This window comes from Nesoenas mayeri (assembly GCF_963082525.1).
Source record: "Nesoenas mayeri genome assembly, chromosome: 3".
Classification (NCBI taxonomy): domain Eukaryota; kingdom Metazoa; phylum Chordata; class Aves; order Columbiformes; family Columbidae; genus Nesoenas; species Nesoenas mayeri.
Genome location: NC_137544.1, coordinates 80,615,586 through 80,621,585, shown reverse-complemented (window position 1 = coordinate 80,621,585; position 6,000 = coordinate 80,615,586).

The following is a 6,000-nucleotide window of genomic DNA, read 5'->3' as shown; positions in this document are numbered from 1 at the left end:
TACTACATGTTCTTGCATTCTGAGATAAGCAAGACTCCAAAACTTACAGGTTTTTTAAAGACATGCGTTCAGCTTTCCTACTATTATCAATATACATTTTCCATTGCTATCTTTCTTCTTGGATGGTCAAAGCACTTTCTTTGCCTTTGCTATGCACCATTGCTGCAGGCTGAAGCTGCTGTTGGAACCAGACCATCCTCGATGTCCAGAAGCCAAAGACACAGAGCATTGCTTTCTCTGGTTGCACAGCTACCCAGCTCTGTATTTCTCCAGAACTAAGTCCTTTGGTTTCCTGTTTCTTTCTGGGGTTTTCCTGTGGCTACTCACTGCAGACCACTTGGTACAGACAGCTACACCCCTGCTCAGGGATTTTGATAGCAGGAACCCCAAGACAGTTTTGCTCAGTATGTTTCTTAGTGGGAAAACCTCCTCATCCCTACACATTTGTCCCCAGCAAGGGCAAGGCTCTCTCATTCCTTCCTTCACAAAACACTTCTTGTACAACCCCCAACAAGCTGTGGTGCAGGTCTTAACGGATTGCCACTGCCTGGGTGTAGAGAGCTACAGTCCCCACCGTGGTTTATCCCTGTGCAAGATCACAGAATCTCAGACTGTTAGGGATTGGAAGGGACCTCAAAAGATCATCTAATCCAATCCCTTTGCTGAAGCAGGAACACCTAGATGAGGCTACACAGGAATGTGTCCAGGCAGGTGTTGAATGTCTCCAGAGAAGGTGTTCTGCCACCCTCACTGTGAAGAAGTTTCTTTTCATATTTAAGTGGGACCTCCTGTGCTCCAGTTTGATCCCATTGATCCTTGTCTTATCATTGGTTGTCACCGAGAAGAGCCTGGCTCCATCCTCGTGACATGCACCCTTTACACATTTATAAACATTAATGGGGTCAGCCCTCAGCCTCCTCTTCTCCAAACTCAAGAGACCCAGCTCCCTCAGCCTTTCCTCATAAGGGAGATGCTCCACTCCCTTCATCATCTTTGTTGCCCTGCACTGGACTCTCTCCAGCAGTTCCCTGTCCTTCTTGAACTGAGGGGCCCAGAATTGGACACAATATTCCAGGTGTGGTCTCACCAGGGTGGAGTAGAGGGAAAAGGAGAACCTTTCTCGACCTACTAACCATCCCACTTCTAATACACCCCAGGATGCCATTGGCCTTCTTGGCCACCAGGGCACAGAGCTGACTCATGTTCATCTTGCTGTCCACCAGGATCCCCAGGTCCCTTTCCCCTACACTGCTCTCTAACAGGTCATTCCCTGACTTATACTGGAACCTGGGGCTGTTCCTGCCCAGATGCAAGACTCTACACTTGCCCTTGTTATATTTCATTAATTTTTTCCCCACCAACTCTCCAGCCTGTCCAGGTCTTGCTGGATGACACCACAGCCTTCTGGCGTGTCAGCCACTCCTCCCAGTTTGGTGTCATCAGCAAACTTGCTGACAGTGCACTCTATTCCCTCATCCAAGTCATTGATGAATATATTGAGTAATACTGGTCTCAGTATTGACCCTTGAGGCACTCCACTAGATACAGGCCTCCCACTAGATTCTGCCCCATTGACCACAACTCTCTGGCTTTTTTCCCTCAGCCAGTTCACAGTCCACCCCACTACCCGATTATCCAGTCCACACTTCCTCAGTTTAGCTGCAAGGATGGTGTGGGAGACTGTGTCAAATGCTTTACTGAAATGAAGATATACCATATCCACTGTTTTGCCATCATCTATCCACCTCGTTACGTCCTCGTAAAAGGCGAGGTGAAGCCCGGTTGGCTGCCCCTAGTGACCCTCTTATCCTTGATATGCCTTGAGATGGCACCAAGGACAAGTTGTTCCATCACCTTTCCAGGGATGGAGGTGAGGCTGACCAGTCTATAGTTACCTGGGTCCTCCTTCTTGCCCTTTTTGAAGACTGGAGTGACATTTGCTTTCCTCCAGTCCTCAGGCACCTCTCCTGTTTCCCACGACTTAGCAAAGATGATGGAGAGTGGCCTGGCAATGACTTCAGCCAGTTCTCTCAGCACCCGTGGGTGCATCCCATCAGGTCCCATGGATTTATGGATGTCCAGATTACTTAACTGCTCCTTAACCCAGTTCTCATCAACCGAGGCAAACTCCTCCATTGTCCTGACTTCCTCTGGGTCCTCAGGGGTATGGGGCACCTCAGGACAGCCTCCGGCAGAGTAGACAGGCAAAGAAAGCAAGAAGGCATTCGGTTACTCTGTCTTCTCTGCATCTTCTGTCACCAAGGCACCCACCGTACTCATTAGCTGGCCTACATTGCCTTTAGTGTTAGTTGTATCTGTCATGTATTTGAAGAAGCTCTTTCTGTTGTCCTTAAGATGCTTCAGTTCTGTGAGGTGTCACCTATAGCACTGGAATGGCCTTTGAGTCCAAGTTACCCTCTGCCACCCCTGGCACGAGAACTACGGCTTCAGCATTTAACTGATCTGTATGTTTACAGGATTAAAGGATCTGGTTTCTCTTACTAGGTCAGTTTACCCTGTTGTAATTAGCCTTATCCTCGTCTTACAATTAGTCTCACACCAAAGCCCCAGAGCTTGTTATGGCCTGAGCTCCAGAAACATTCAGATCTAGGTAATTGTAAACATAGTTTATAAGCTTTTACAACTCAATGTTCTACTTGCATGTACACAAAACACTTAACTAGTAACATAAGCTTGAATGCAAGCATTTCTCCTAAGAATGCTGAGTGTGGCAGGAGAGTTTCCAGAGAAACGTGTGTGAATCATGAGAACAGGGGAGCACAAAGCTCAGTCCCAGCAAACCCATGATGCACGTATACTTCAAACATGCCAGTGAATGCTTGCCAAAGTAAGTGATTTTAAACTGGAGCTATTTACAAGTGTTCTAGTGAGGACACGCCATATATAGCAATTTCTGGCATAACCATTTAACCCCATCAGTAAAATTACTGTTGAGAATATATTAGGAATAGTAAAAATATCTTTCTCTGCTTAAGAAAAATGTTGATGCTTTTAATGACTGTTCCACCAGGAGCTGCCTAGAAGAAGGTCAAAATTAAGTATTTTCATGAACAAATCCCTTCTTCATTAAAATGTTAGAAGTCAAGCACACAATTACTTATAATAATTTGAAGTTGAATAGTTCCAGCATTTACTTTTTTTTCCCATAAAATCTCTATGTAGCTCTTGAATTTACAGATTATGACAGTCACCACTAGTAGACAAATATATAAATTACATATAAACTTAGATACTTAGTATATTTGTATTTTATATTATGCAAATAAATTAGCAAGTTGTATTTGATTTTAATTTAGGAGCAGTCATCTGAGTTTCAAGGCATTGTGAGAAAGAAAATACACCTGTGACATATGTTAAATGAAATCATAAACATTTTAATAATGAGGAACTCTCACATTAGTCTCAGTGATATAAACATAGCAATGTATAAGATTAAACAGAGTTATAACCTAGCAATTTGGAGGACCCTGTGAGATCATAGCCCAGATGGGATGTATCTGCTTCTCTTTGTGGAAAATTGGTGCAGTGTATTTCTAAGAATGATAGTGGGCATTTGAGCACTATTGGTGTAGTAGAGAATGGTCCCAACATTAATAATCATGTCTCACTTTCAGTCATGCTTTTGAAATTATGAATCCTCATGTCCCACAATTGACCATCCTCATGGATTTTAGTTGTGCCCTCAGTGGAATCAAAGGCTACATCGTAATCCCAAACAGTATCTTCTGTCCTGCCAGCTAAGGCGTTTGATTTGGTGATCTTCAAGCTTTATTCATTGGTAACAGAAGAAATCAATGCTACTAAGACCCATTGCTACTGACACTCTCTTCAACATCAGTTGGGGCTCTAAAACCCTTGCTGCAATCCTTCTGACTGTCTTGAATGATTTATGACATATCTCCTCTCTTTGGATAATTCTTGACTAATATTACATCTCCCCCCGAAGATAAACCACAAGTAACAAGCTATTTATCAGTGACAATCCTTCTAGAGCATGCAAGAATTGCAACTGCTGTGCTACACTGAATAAAGGGGTGCTAATATAGAGTTCTCTATCACTAGGAGTTGCACACAGATTTACAAACATGATGTCACCTCTCCCAGCATTGTGCCTTATGACAGAATAATAGTCTGTATAGTCTATATACAGACACACTTAGAGATGATGCCCTCTTATAGCATCTATTCCTCTACCAATCCAATACACTTGTTGCTGACATTAACAAATCCAACCAAACCCAGTCCCCTCCTCATGAGGGAACAGGTGCAGCAGAAGAGCTGGGTGGTTTTGTGCACTGTGTGCCAACTGAGCTGGCAGGTGTCTCCCTGTAGCAAAGCATCACACCTTCTGATTCTTAGGCTTTAATTTTACCTTGCCATTTGAAGTCACTGTTCCAGTTGGAAAGAAGCTTCATATTCTATTGAGAGCCTCTCCAGTCTTATTCAGAAATCAAGAAGGAAGTCAAAACTTCTCAGGATTAATCCACTTCAGTGCAGTTTCATTCTTCCCATCCCTGTCTTTTGACTGTCCCACCTTTGGTTCAGTCAGCTCATAACACCCCAGCTTGATAAAAGGTAAGACTTTTTGATAAAGTCTTGTTTAGGATTAATCCACTTCAGTGCAGTTTCATTCTTCCCCTCCCTGTCTTTTGACTGTCCCACCTTTGGTTCAGTCAGTTCATAACACCCCAGCTTGATAAAAGATAAGACTTTTTGATAAAGTCTTGTTTCTGCTACTTCAGAAAAATAGTAGATAAACTGATAGTAAATTTACCTCGCCCATATTTTTTCTAATCCATTTGTTTATCCATTCTGTGGCCAGTATTGGACTGTTGTGTAATAGCTATGATAGCTAGAACCCAAGGTGTGGCTTGGCTTCTTTTTTTTTTTTTCTTTTAAATTATTATTATTTTTTAAAAAATATTTTATTAAAATGGTGAACAACTGAAATACGGAATTCTTGAAGAAAGCAATCACATACAGAATAGATGACCTGGAAGAATCAGGTAACTCTTAAGTCTTCTGATAGTAACAACTAGTTACTGCTAGTTAACTATTGTTAGACCTAATCACTGAGTCTGAGTGGTTTTCTGGGGGTTACTCAGCAGCACCTGAGAAACTGGCTTATGAACAAAGACGTGCTCTCTGCAGGGAGGAAGGGATAGCTGTCTGATGGCTTTTGCAGGTCCTTTCTTCTTTGGTCTGCTCTGGCAAAGGCATTAATGATGAAGTTAACAACATCCTGTATTGACAGACAGAGATTTCAAACCACACAAATGGAAAATTTTGAGAAAGTTCAGAAAACTACTGACAAAATATTATTCTCTCTTGTTTTCTGCAACAGTGTTAGACCACTATTAATGCACGCTTTATATATTTTTCAGCCTTCATTGCATTTGATTTTTAATACAATTTAATAATTCTTACCATTGGCGATATTCCATCTCACCTAACCATCTACCATGTGGTCATTCTCCTTTTCCTACAAACAACATACAGGGGAAGGGCTGGACATTCTACATGTCCTATCACTGTTAGAAATTATTCAAGCAAAATATACCCCTATTCAGGAGACAGATCAAACTTATGCTTGAGAATTAGGACAACTTAGTTTCATTACACATCAAATCGAAGAACAGCTGCTTAATCTCATGCTAATTCTTAAAATGAACCATGTGAAAATCCCAGATTATTTTCTTCCATGCACAGTCCTCTCTTCCCTCTACCCTTGATTTAGACAAAATACCAATTTATTCTCAGAAGAGAAGATATTGAGAAAAAGCACACTGCTTCCAAATCCAGGCAGCATGCTCAGCCACATTTGAGTATTACTTATCCACAATAATTATGAATATCCATAACAAACCCATAATTATGCATAAACCTGTAGTGGCTCCACTTCATCCTCTCTGTCTTGTCTGTGCTCAGTAGATCTCTCCCGTTAACAGTTATATCCAGTTATCATTTTCTCCTCTCTTT